At 42.0% G+C, this 13,492-nt stretch overlaps 1 long non-coding RNA gene across 2 annotated transcripts; it reads left to right on the top strand.

The window, feature by feature from the left end:
- Positions 1-2,522: 2,522 nt before the first annotated feature.
- Positions 2,523-5,614, top strand: LOC131509941 (uncharacterized). Of its 2 annotated transcripts, XR_009260802.1 has the most exons (3): positions 2,523-2,860; positions 4,797-4,939; positions 5,156-5,614. It is a non-coding gene; the product is annotated as an uncharacterized LOC131509941 (long non-coding RNA). The 2 variants fall into 2 exon arrangements; XR_009260801.1 differs by lacking the exon at positions 4,797-4,939.
- The last annotated feature ends 7,878 nt before the right edge of the window (positions 5,615-13,492 follow it).

Raw genomic sequence — 13,492 nt, 5'->3', positions numbered from 1 at the left:
TCTCTCAGAATACTCTAAAACAGAGATGAGTCCAGTAAAACCCCAGGCCAACTCCAGCCGATGTTCTAACTAGTACCAGATAGGCCAGATACGACGAGTTCAAATCTTGACTCCATCAATTATTAGCCAGGTTGTCCCTAGAAAGTCATTCAACTTCTCTGTGCCACATTTTCTTTGACCGTAAAATGTAACCGTTGTGGTCTTTGTGGTCCCTCCTCTATGATATTCTGCAATGATTTATACAGTGGGCCTGTTTGGTGGTATTCTCTTACATGTAAACTACTGTTAATACTCTAATCTTCTTCTAGACCAAGAAGAATTATTACATGTCAAAAAATAAAAGGAGCATTGGTATGGAAATACAAATCTGAATTCTCAAGCCAGCCCTGACCCCAGTCATTGTGCGGCCTTGAGAAGGCACTAGGGCCCCTGGATTCTCTCCTATAAAATGAGGGAATTAGAGTAATTGTCTCCGTGTTTCCTTCCAGCTCTATTCTAATAATACTCCTTAAGTGTAACAACTATTTTAAGACTGGACGTGAGGTAACTCACATGTTACCGTCATGGAAACATTAAGATGTCTTTGTTAAAAAAGGAAGTACCAGGATGCTGTCAAATATGGAATTCTCTTGTATACGCGAGGCTGGAGAAAAAAAAAAAAAATTAAGACCGTGACTTCTTAGTAACACTTCTGATAAGCTCTCTGGGGTACCATCCTGAGAGAATATAGCTCTTCATTAAGATGTCCTAGCCCAGCACGACAGAAGACAATATGCAGAACATTTTCCCTTGTAATATGTTGCTGTCTTTTTGTGGGTCGGTTGTTTTTTCCCCTATTGATTCCATTTGCTGGATAACTACTAATTGTTTCCTTGGCCTAGTAGTAAGCCCCATTTGTGATTTATAAGATGGATTCCAAAGCAATCTTTATCTTGTTGGAGGCAGAGAAATTGGCTTGCTGTTACCTTATAGTCTTCTGGGTTCTGGAGGAGACTTACCCTGAGCAGTATTATGTCTGAGTAAGGAGCCGAGCAGTCCCCGGGCTGTCACAGCCATGTATCCTTGGTATACCAGGAAATACGCTTTTGTTCAAAAATCATTTTCAAGTCACTGCCCAGGCCTCTCCACAGAAGCAAATGCCATTCCATCATTAGTTTCTCTTCTGACCTGTGCTCAGGCACAAACACAGTCTCCTACAGCATCAAATACTCTTCAGCAAAGACTTCATCCTCAAACCATCCCATCAAAGTAATGAACAGAGGACACTTAACAGCAGGACTAATCTTGAGTATGTGCCCTATTCTGTGAGCTCAATCGCATCTTCTTTATAAAAGGCAAGAAACCAATTAGAAGTGCAACATTCATAGATGAGTATGAAAGAGTGCGGTATCTGACACTCTAGAGAAATAAGGAGGATAGAAAAACCATTTGTTGAGTGCAGACTACCGGCTGAATTTTATTTTATTTTTTTTTTTTTTTTTTATTTTTTTTATTTTTTTTATTTTTTTAATTTATTTTTGGGACAGAGAGAGACAGAGCATGAACAGGGGAGGGGCAGAGAGAGAGGGAGACACAGAATCGGAAACAGGCTCCAGGCTCCGAGCCATCAGCCCAGAGCCTGACGCGGGGCTCGAACTCACAGACCGCGAGATCGTGACCTGGCTGAAGTCGGACGCTTAACCGACTGCGCCACCCAGGCGCCCCCGGCTGAATTTTAAATGCAGTGTCAAATTAAATCCGAGTAAGAACTTAGTGGGGGAGGTCGTGCAGACGTTCCTCTTTCTTTTTTACCCTTTTACAGGGTTATGAAGCAACTTGTCCAAGGCTGCTGAGATGCTAAGTAGTTGAGCTGTGATCTGGACCCAGGGCTGTCCTGCTTTCAAGACTGTGCCCCCAACTTTACCCCAAGATGCCCAAATACCCTGTGATATAACTGGGAGAGCATGGGCCTCGTACCTCATTCAGATCCACACTGATGCATATTACACAGTTTCCTATACAATGACCAGTGCCTCCTTCTAGAGCACTTTCATAATGCCCCAAAAAGTGAAACTGTTCTCAATTATCTTGCTTACTTGAAAAGGCAGATTACACTCGTCTTTCAAAACAAAATAGCTCCCCCTACAGTTTTTGTTCCATACACATTCTCAGCTTTGGCAAAGGAGGAGGGAATCCGCAGGTCGGCAAGGCTGAGCTGAGCGTTTCCTCCTTATTGATGGGAGTAATTATCAGTCCATCTGCTTAGAGAGGATCAGCGGGTGCTACTCGGAATGAGAAGATGTCCCTTTTGCATTTTTCTCCATTTCAGCAGAATCAATCTATAATCTGTTAAGAGCCCTGCACTGATTCTGACTGGCTCCAGGCTGGAGTGAAAGTGAACTTTCTGGAGGCCGAATTCCCTTCTGATTTGCAGCCCAGGGCTGGCAAAGGCATTCTGTCAGCCTTCCAAGCCCTGAGATTCCTCTGTGACATCACAAGTGTTGGCTTTGCCCGGCGCCCAGTGCCTCCCCGGAAGTGTTTGGACCAGCGCACAGCTGTGCGTCAGCATCACCCCTGGACGCGGCCTCCAAGTGCGTTCCCATGAGGCTGCAAGCGGGAACACCACTGATGATGCAAGCCCAGTGGGAACTTCTCTGCAGTGTCGTGGGTGCTCAGGGGGCCTGGGAACGTCACGAATGCGGAGTGGCCTAATGTCATTTGATCTCATCATTATGCCTTCCAACAACAAGCTGTCTCTACCCCTCTCCCATCTGATTCCTTCCCTTAGAGCATTTCCTAAGAATATGGGTGGGAATGATGGGGAGGAGACCCTTCCTATGTCCATGCAGAATCTACCTAAGTGGATAAATGAGTACCATGCGTAAGTACCATGCATAAGTACCATGCATAACAGTCAGACCTCCAGCCCTCCCCCCATTGATACCAGACAATTAAATGAGAAATGCAGCTAAAAGGTAAAAATTTTAAAACATAGACATAGTGATAGCTACTACCTAATGAGTTCTTCACATAGACTAACCACTGTGTTAACAACTTTACGTGTAACGTTTCGTTTAGTTCTCAAAACAGGCTTATGAGGCCTGTTCTGCTAATACACCCATTTTGCAGAGGAGTAAACGAAGATTCAGAGAAGCTAAATACTTTTGCCAAGCTCACACAGGTGTCAAAAAGCGGAGCATAGAGTTGAACTTATATCTCACTCCAAAGTCCATGCTCTTAGCGCTCTGCAGTACTGCTTCTCCGAAACAGAAATGCCAGCTTTTATGCAGCTACTTACAATAGAAAGTACAAACGGATCCTAGAAATGACCCTTAAAATACTCGGATACTTACGAAAACTGAAATTCTGAAATGAGCACGCTTGCCTCATAAGGTTGTTCTTTGCATCCAAAAATGGCCTTTCACTCCACTGACTGGACGTGACAGTTAATGTGTATAGAGTGGTTTGTGACTTTTCAAGCATTTCCATGTACGCCATTGGGTTGGATATTGCCAGGAATCTGTGAGAAACAGAGGGCAGGCATTATTATTCCCACTATCTAGATAAAGTGGCAGGCTTAAGGCCATTCGGTGACATGGCCAAGGTCCCAGAGTTTAAAAACAATGCGTCCCAACTCAGTTCACAGCTTTTTCTAGTCCCCAGAGATGCCTGACTTGGGAACAGAGAGTAACTTCAATCTTTCCGCCTGGTGCTGAGGACAAACCCAATCCTTCAGACCCACTTCCTTCCAGCTCAGTTAAAGATGTAACTGGCCTTTCATCCAGACACCTCCATCCAGGGCCAAGATTAAGTCACTTATTTGTGCTAATTCTCCCTGCCTACCCACATTTGAGGAGTGGCTTGTTCAGAAAATTCCCCCAAGTTTTCAGACCAGCTGAAAGTGATGCGCAATAGGAAAGATCACAAGGCAGGAGGGATGGATGGGAGTGTGGCAGACTAAACATCTGGGGATGACACGGCCCAAATTGGTGAATTTTTTTAAACAAGTTGCTCAGTCTGAGCTGTGATCACCTTCCCCATGTCAACGTTATCAATGGAATGACCTCCTAAAATTTCCTGCGGCCACTCAGGTCCATTTTTCACAGTGAAACGGTGTCATCTTACAAAAATGCAAGTCCCTCTCAGCTTGAAGCCTTCCAAATGCTTCCTAAAGCTTTCAGGCTTAAGACACCAAATCCTTATAATATGTAACCCCAGCTGATTTGTCCAAATTCTTAGGTCATTCCCCCACCAGGTGCCTTTCCCCTCTGAGTCTTATTCTTAATCTCTTTGCCTAATACATGAAAAGCCTCTTTATAATCTCCCTCACAATAACCCCCAACATAGGTTTGGGCATCTCCAGAAATAGCCTGGCAAGACACCCATTCCCTTGATAAGCATACCAAATTATCATTCACTAGTTGAATCCCAGTCAGCTCCTGAAGTCCCACAAATCTGGGTCCAAATCCCCTTCCATTACACTAGCTGTGTGAGCTCTGTCTCAGTACCTCAGTTTCCTCATCTGAGAGGTGACCTCAGAAAGTCACTGTAGCAAGTAAATGAGAATACACGTAGAATGATTCAAAAAGTGCCTTACATGTGTTTAGTAAGTATTAGTCATATCATCATCATCATCACCATCACCATCATCATCCTCATCATCACTTTCCCCACGTTCCTTCCATTCACTTGGCTACACACCCCAAGTGTCTTTATCCAATGCCTAGTAGTATAAGCTATTTTTTAAATGAAAACATTTATCAAATCCCCACAGGACTCTCTAGAGCCCAGATACTTTTTTTTTTTTTTTTGGACAGAAAAGTGCCTGGATTATGGTGAATGTTTCCCTAGCCCTGCCGCCAAGTTTCTGAGGAGTTTACTGACCAGGACCACAAGCCATGCCCAACCTCCTTCCACAAAGCCATGCCCACACCTCACACCCATGCACACAGACCAAAGAGTAAGTTAATTTCCTGGTTCAGTTGCTTTTAGAAAAGGATTTCTAACTCAACTTGAGTTTCTACTATGTCAACCCTATAGGTGTAGAGGGAATTGAAGAGACGGTAGGTGACAAGTAAGGACCAGAGGCAACTACATCAGGACTTTCTTTTTAACAGAAGGATGGAGAAATAAAATAACAAAAAAACCTGATGCGGCGCTCTCATTTGTGTTTCAGGTTCACGGCAAAAAAATCAATATGGTCTCTGTCTTTTCTTTCAAGATCTCAAATGCTTCCTACTTCAAAGCATATCATCTGTTTAGTTACTGCCTTTCACAAAGACACAAAGTGAGACATTAATTTGTGCAGCATGAACTGAATTTCCAAAACGTATACATGGGGAGTGTACATGAGAAGAATCTGTGGATGCAATGCAGTAAAGCACACTGCCCTGCCTTGGTGATGGGAGTAACTGTGCTCAGCGCATGTGGGTAGATTCCACTATTTCATCACACTCACATCGACAGCACAAATGCCATGCCACATGAATCATTAAGGAGCATCATATTTTCTTTGTACCTACAGCCTCTTCTAACCATAATGAAGTGGTTAAAACAAGCAACTGATAAAAACCGTGGGCCAGTCTATTATTTTTACCCAAATATACCATAGCAACCACAGGGATGAAACAGACAAGACAGAAAAAAAATCAACCTTTAGAGCATAAATTTAGGTAATTCAAAATGAAATCACCATTCAAGGAACCCAGTTCATCTCACCTTATCACTGCAAGAGGGCAGCCAACTCAGGGCAAGAAAAAGATATTAATTCCTCAGTTCCTACTCACTTTACCGTCGCCTCTCCGCCCCTGGTATGATTTCAGGTTCCCCGTCAGGTTGTGCTCCAAGCAGAGCTCATGAGCAAGCTTATAGTAACAACTTTTATCTCCCTCTTCATGGCCCTTCATTGCAACCATTTCTACCTTTCTGTCCTCAAGACACTCAGAACAATGCTGGGTAAATCCATGGGACTCCTTTGATTACAAGTGACAGAAACTAAACTTAAATTCATTAAGCTACACGGGAGTGTTTGGCTCTAGTAATGGGGAAGTCCAGGGTTAAGCTGGCCTCAAGGAGCCCAGCAACTTGGACAATGTGATTATATTTTACCATCCCTCTCCACCTCCCAGCTCAGATTCTGCTTGATGTCCTCCTTTTCTACTGATTGGCTGCTGGCTAGCGGCCAGCCTCAGCGATGGAATGGTAAAGAAGCATGAGTGCAGAAAACTCCAGCTTTCCATCACCCCTGCTTAGCCACACCAGAGCATCTCTATTCCCTCATGGCTCTATATAAAATTGCAGGAAAGGACTCTGATTGGCCTGAACTGGGTCATGCACGCATTCCGTAGCCTTGGAAACAGGTAGCTATGATTGGCTTGGCCTACTTGCGTGCCCACGCCAGCAGCCACAGGGCTAGGTCTTGTGATTAGCAGCTCCTCACAACCAGAACAGTTCCTACGAAAAGAGGTGTGTTTGGTGTTCCCAGAAGGTGGGTGGGAAGACAAAAATAGCATCTATTCACTGGCTTATCTCATTAAGCCTTTATTTCCAGGATACTCACACACTCTGACCCTCCTGTGCCTTAACTGATGACCCAGTTAAACTGATGACCCACTAAATATTCCTCGCTATAACCCTTATAAAGACCGGCCTTTTGGAGACCATCTTAAAGCTCTATTTCATCTCATTTTCATACTTAAAGAAATTCAGCCTAGCAACCACAAATAAAAATCAATTTAAATGTTTACTACATTTTGATATGGAAAAATGCCAGCTTAAGTATTATTCTTGTAACTCCCGGAAAAATATTCTCTGAGCATTCCCTCTTTCTCCAATTCTAAGATGAATGAAGGTGGCTCTAAAGGTCAGTGAACCTGCGCTGCTCTAACACCAACAATTCCTCTCCAAATCTGTCCCACTTTTCATTTCCCCCTTAAGATCTCTATCATTTTCCTCCTACCATTTGCTTTTTGACCTTTCTAGAGTAATTAGCATCTCCAGACCTCACCATTTGCAGTGATGTATATAATAAAGACCAAGATGACGATGATCAAGACAGAAATCTATTTGGTGGAGCAGGAGGAGCCCCGGAGGCAAGCTGGCAAAGTCAGGTTTTTCTTCAGCAGTTGAGGGAGGCAGATCTGTGAAGGTTCGCATGTTGGTGCATTTTTCCCTGAGATAACACTATTCACTTAAAGTCTAGCCACTCATTTCACAAACTCACTCAGAACCAGAGTTACACAAAGCATGTAGCATAGACTGTATTCTCATGAGATGTTACATGATGAAAGGCTTTGTAATTACATAAATGTGGGAAATGTTTATATTTGATGCCTCCATTTGAAACTTATGATGCATCTTAAAGGCTCTGAGAAGTCCTGTGGTAAAGGAATACGTTTAACTTATTTTGCTTAGTATTTCCAAAACTAATTAACGGATAAAACTATTCAGGGTAACACATATTAACAGTCTTTTGAATATACTTTGAGCACTGCAATGCTAAGAGATTTGTAGATAATAATACCTTCTCGGGAGAGTTTTTATGTTTTTGGAGGCTCATCCCCCACACAAAGCTCTAATGGTGAAGATGCTGGGTGCACGGCTGGCCAGCATTCTGTTCTTGGAAGCAGGACCCTCTGATAATTAGTCTTCTACTGCCTGCATTTGGCTTGGAATCGCTCTCCATGTGAAACTGCTGACCTACTGGGCAACACGGGTAACAGAAGAACCGTGAGCCCACTGCAGACCTCCCTCCCATGAAACCAGTTTAGTGCTCTCACGGCTCCTACCGCACCTGGGGCTTGTTACCAGTTTCCTACAAAAAGGACCCAGTTCTGTTTATCAGTGTTTCAGGAAACTTCTCCAAGCTCCTCCCTTTTTTGGTCCTGTTAAATATGTGTGTCCTCCACCTTGCCACTTCTGGTTGAGAACCTTTGGCTTTGGGCTGGGCTTCTACCTCTCTGCCTAGCCCCTTAGATTTAATGTTCTGGCCCAGATGACCAGCTCCAGCTCCAGGTCTATTCTCATACCTTAAAACGACAGGTCAACTTCACCCTCTTAATCTCAGGTTCCAGAACCCCAGCTGAGGGATGAACGTACACTTACTACTGGTCTTCAAGGGAAATAGAGAAGTTCTTCTTTAAAACATCCTATACATTTTACCTCTTTCTTTTGTCAAACTTAGTGCGCACACTCGTGCTCTCCCTCTCTCCCTCTCTCTCTCTCCCCCCATATATAAAAATATATATATAACTTAAATCTCTCTCTCCATATATATATATAACTTAAATCTCTCTCTCTCTCTCTATATATATATATATAACAAATAACTCTCTCCCTCTCCTCCCTCTCTCTCCCTCTCTCTCTCCCTCTCTCTCTCTCTGTGTATATATATATGTGTGTGTATATATATATATATATATATATATGTGTATATATATATGTGTGTGTGTGTGTATATATATATATATGTGTGTGTGTGTGTATATATATATATATATATATATATATATATATATGTATATGTATATAACTTAAATCTCTATACCACCTCTGAGATTTCAAGCTTCTGGAGAAGAAAAATCTCCATTTTTTCATATATTTCACAATGCCTGCATAAAGCCAATTGCACACAATAAGTATTTGATGAATGTTTATTGACTCCACAAATAGGAAAATGAATGATCTTTTATTCACCATATGGAATTTTGCTTTTGAGGACCAAGAGAAAAGGTAACAGATTTATAAATGCAATGTATAAAAGTAAGATAACATTACATCTTGTTAATTTAGGATTCCCTAATTCAAAAGCTGTGTTAATTCCCACAGAGTGGTGATTTTGCTTGCCTCCATACAAGCCCAGGTCCATCTGGCAATATCTGGAAATATATCTCATTGTCACAACTGGGGTAGAGGGAACAGAACTATCAGCATCTAGTGAGTAGAAGCCCGGAGTGCTCTAAATGTCTTACAATGCACAGGACAGCCCCCACAACAACAAAGAATCGTGTGACCCAAAATATCAAGTACCGGTACTAACAAATCCTGCCACAGAGATCAGGCAAAAGCCCTCCTTTTCATTGCCCAACAGCAAAAAGCTTTCTAAAGAAATTAATAGCCTAAAAAGATTCCAAAAAGAATTTAAGCTTTTCCAAGTGCATAAAGTCACCTGATTTGCTTTCATCAAAGAGTGGTCCTCATTATTGTTATTTTTCCACTCTGTAATCACCCAGAATGCTTTGCTCATGCTCTGTGTTTGACCAATTGCTGAATTGAATTGCTTAAATGCTTTCTCTTCTTAGTGATGCTTTTGTCTATATTACAGGGTAGGAACCAAATTTAATTCGCTAGTCATAGGACAAATATTTACCACAAACAAGAGCATTCCAATGGTTTGAATATCTAACTGCCAGAATGGCTTCTATAAAAGAAATTGTAAGCACAAATGCTCAGTTAGCATTTAAAGACCCAACTGCTCATAAGCCAGACAGTACATGCACAAATTACTGCTTTCTTCACTTGACAACTGCTGTTTTTATCTTGACACATCCACTTAAAAATTATTTCTGACAAGAATCTTAACAGCTTTAAATCAGTCTAATTAAAAGTAATACAGTTTTGCTAGAAAAGTGTTTGAAATTATACAGTATTGCACAGTTGACTTCTCAAATCAAGTTACTGAGTGCATTAGTAAATGCCAAAAACACCTCCACTGATATATGGCCTCCTATCAAAGGAAAACATTTCTACTATTCTTATGGAAGTTCCTAGCTGCGAAGTTGTAGGTGGTGAAAAATGCTTAGAGCTTTTCTGTGGTGTATCAGCACCATGTCCTCAAACGTTATATAGATGTGGTAGGCAGCCTGTGACAGTGATCACTGGGATTTCTGGTGATCCTCACCTCCTGGTATCCACATCCAGTGTAACCCCTTTCATGGGAGTATGTATGAAACCTGGTGACTCACCCCTAACAAAAAAAAAAAATATATATATATATATAGCACAGGTAATGGGATGTCACTTCCATGATGATGTTACAAGAGAGTCTAGCTTCCATCTTGCTAGCTTTCTCCCTTGCTGGCATTTTCTCCGACCCTCTTGCGTCTTTGCTACCGTGCTGTCAGTTGCCCAATGGAGAAGCTTACCCGGGGAGGAACTGACGGTGGTCCACAGCACATAAGGAGCCAAAACTCTGTCCAACAACGCACAAGTAACTGAATCCTCCCAGAAAATACATGAATGAGCTTGGAAGTGAATCCTTCCCATATAAGCCTGGAGATGACCACAGCACCATGACAGACTCAAAGCCTTGCTAGGCTGCCCCTAAATTCCTGTCCCACAGAAGCTATGAGGTAACATGCGGTCATTTTCAGCTGCTAAGTTTGAGGCCATCTGTTGTGGAGCAGTAGGTAAGTAATACACAATATAATGTCTACATATTTCTATTCTTTAAAAAATTTTCATACATGAGACTGGGTGACTCATTTGATTAAGCACCCAACTTTGGCTCAGGTCGTCATCTTTCAGTTTGTGAGTTCAAGCCCCACATTGGGCTCTGTGCTGACAGCTCAGAGCTCAGAGCCTGGAGCCTGCTTCAGATTCCCCCTCCCTCTCTCTGTCCGCCCCCCCCTCATTCTCTTTCTCTCTCTCTTTCTCTCTCTCTCTCACACACACACATATATTCTCTCTCTCTCTCTCTCTCTCTCTCTCTCTCTCTCTCTCTCCCTCCCTCCCTCAAAAATAAATGTTAAAAAACATTTTTTTAATAAAATAAAATTTCTTCATTGACAAAAGGCCCACATCTCCTATTCCCTGATGGGTATTTTTTACGGTTCCATCATAAACATCTCTTCATGCTCTTAAACTAAACTTTGCATGTCCTCAACCCCACACCAGTATTTTGTTCTGGTGTCTATATTTCTTAAAAGCATGCTCCTTTACACTCTTTACCAAATGAAGAGAACGAGAAATGCAATCTTGGTGATCTGGGTTGAAAGCACAGGTGTCGTCATTAACTTCTCCGTTTTCTTATTGACAATTCTACACACAGCCGTGATGCCCTCAGACTGTGCCTTTCTTCACATCCCTCCTTCCTTGTTTCCTTATGTCCGAACTAATGTAATTGTCCAAAATAGACTTCTTCTCCAATTCACTTTGTACCTACAAAACTGGATTATACCTCTTAAAACACCACTTTTCTCATTTTACATGACACTTTTGCCAAAAAGTATTGAGAAGACACATTCATGTTTGGAAAATTACCTTTGACCAAGATATTCATTCTCAAAGTACACGTGGCATGCCAGTTTCTGTCCCTTTTGTGACCAGGGCCTTATGAAAACTGCACTGTTAAGGTTGTTCTGTCCAAGTGTTAGGGCCAAATAAAACAATACAGCCATTTTGATATCACATATCCATCAAGGCTGTTGTTAGAGGTTAGGGTCCCAGGAAGTGGACTGCAAGGTGGAGATAATTACCAGGAGAGAAGATTATTAGGGAGTCCTTTAAGAATGATGGCAGTGGGGGGAGAAAAAGGGGAAGTAGGACCAGGCAGAGGAGATGCTGGGTGACAAAGTAATCACTACAAAAGCCTCAGCCTTATTCAGATTAGCATCTTTAATCAGAGAAGCCTAAAACTGGGAACAATTCAACATTGTTCATCAACAAAATTAATTGTGGCATATTCAGACAAGGAACACTATGCAGTAAAAAAAAAAAAAGAGCAAACTACTGTTAATTCGACAACATAGATGACTTTCACAGGTGTGATATTAATCAAAAGAAATCAGACACCAAAGGGTAATTAATGTATGATTCCAATTATATGAAGTTCAATAAGTAACAAAATTAGTCTATGGAGAGAGAGATCAGAACAGTGGTTTCTCTTAAAGGAGAGAATGAGAAGAGACAAGTGCGAATCTTGGAGGGGTAGGGGCACTGAAAACATCCTGTCCAAGTCTCGATAGCTGTTGTATAGGTATATATAAAGATATCTAGATCTAAATCTAGATATACATGCACATATATATGTAAGAATTTCTCAAAGTATACAGTGAGTATTTGTATACTGTGATGTATTCATGGTTTTTTTTAACGTTTTATTTATTTTTGAGACAGAGAGAGACAGAGCATGAACAGGGGAGGGTCACAGAGAGGGAGACACAGAATCTGAAACAGGCTCCAGGCTCTGAGCTGTCAGCACAGAGCCCGACACGGGCCTCGAACTCACGGACCGCGAGATCATGACCTGAGCCAAAGTCAGCTGCTTAACTGACTGAGCCACCCAGGCGCCCTGATGTATTCATGTTTTAAATGAGAAAAATAAGTACCAGCCAAACAAAACAACAATTTTCTCAAGAGAATATGTCCATCCTCCTTGGTCACCCAGCTACAGGTGCAGACAATTTTTCAAATAAATTTTCACAGCTGTATGGCTATATGTATACCTCTACCCATAAAGTGTAGGATACATGCACCAATACAAAAGGAAGACACCTGTAAAATGACAATGGTCATCTCCGGCCACTTCAATTGCATGCAGTTTTCATTTTCTTTTTTTTTACCTCTTCTATTTAAAAAAAAAAATGAGCATTGGTTGTTTCTTATGTAAGGGAATGAGTGATTATTCTTTTTAAAATGCATAATTCACTGAAGCATGAGCTAAAACAGAAAAGCGATGCTGCAAGTGAGGTTATAAGCACCGTAGTCACTTGGAGCATGTGTTCAACAGCAAGGTGAAAGAGTATCTTTTTCAGGACATGAGAGTGGAGATCAGTATAGAATGCCAATGAGGAAAAGGTGCCACATTAAAAACGAGCTGAAAATGACTCAAGAGGCAATGACCATGCATTCGGTGGGAATACCCAGTTTGAAGGACCACCGCATAACTGCTGACAAACAGTTAGGGATTTCTGGCAAGCAGCAGGCAGAGACAGAGGGCTGTCCCCACATGGGGGCTCTGATCTCCCAGAAGGCCAAGAGTCTGCCCGATCCTCTGACAGCGACAAGCTCTTTCTGTGCCTGTGGCCTCGGATGCTGCACAGAAGACAGGCCAGAGAGATGCAAAACAAGAAAGCCTTTCAGCCATGTTCAGACACCAGAGTGACTGGGACGTCAGCCCTGAAGTCTGGGGAATACCCCAAGTAAGCCACAGTGACAGGTAAATAAAGAAGGGTGTGAATTTGTCAGATTCCAAAGGCTTCCAGCCACTCTGACTCATTGCCCACTGAAATCATTTTGCAACGATCCGACTGTTCCCAGATCTCCGTACCATGGAGCATCACATTGCCTGCCAGCACAGCTCAGGATCAGGAATCCTTAGGAGCAGCCAAAGGAACACAAACATTTCAGTACAGAGTTTTTATAATAGGAGGGAAAGGATTCCTTCTCTCACAAAGAACATGGAGAGCTCACAAAAAGAAAAAAGCTTAATTTCTTTACCACCCAGTAGAACTATAATAATAATAATAATAATAATAATAATAATAATAAAAACAGTAATTTATGGATTCTTATT

The sequence above is a fragment of the Neofelis nebulosa genome, chromosome 4 (genome assembly GCF_028018385.1).
Source record: "Neofelis nebulosa isolate mNeoNeb1 chromosome 4, mNeoNeb1.pri, whole genome shotgun sequence".
In the NCBI taxonomy this organism is placed as follows: Eukaryota; Metazoa; Chordata; class Mammalia; order Carnivora; family Felidae; genus Neofelis; species Neofelis nebulosa.
This window is presented reverse-complemented; position numbering and strand designations above follow the sequence as displayed.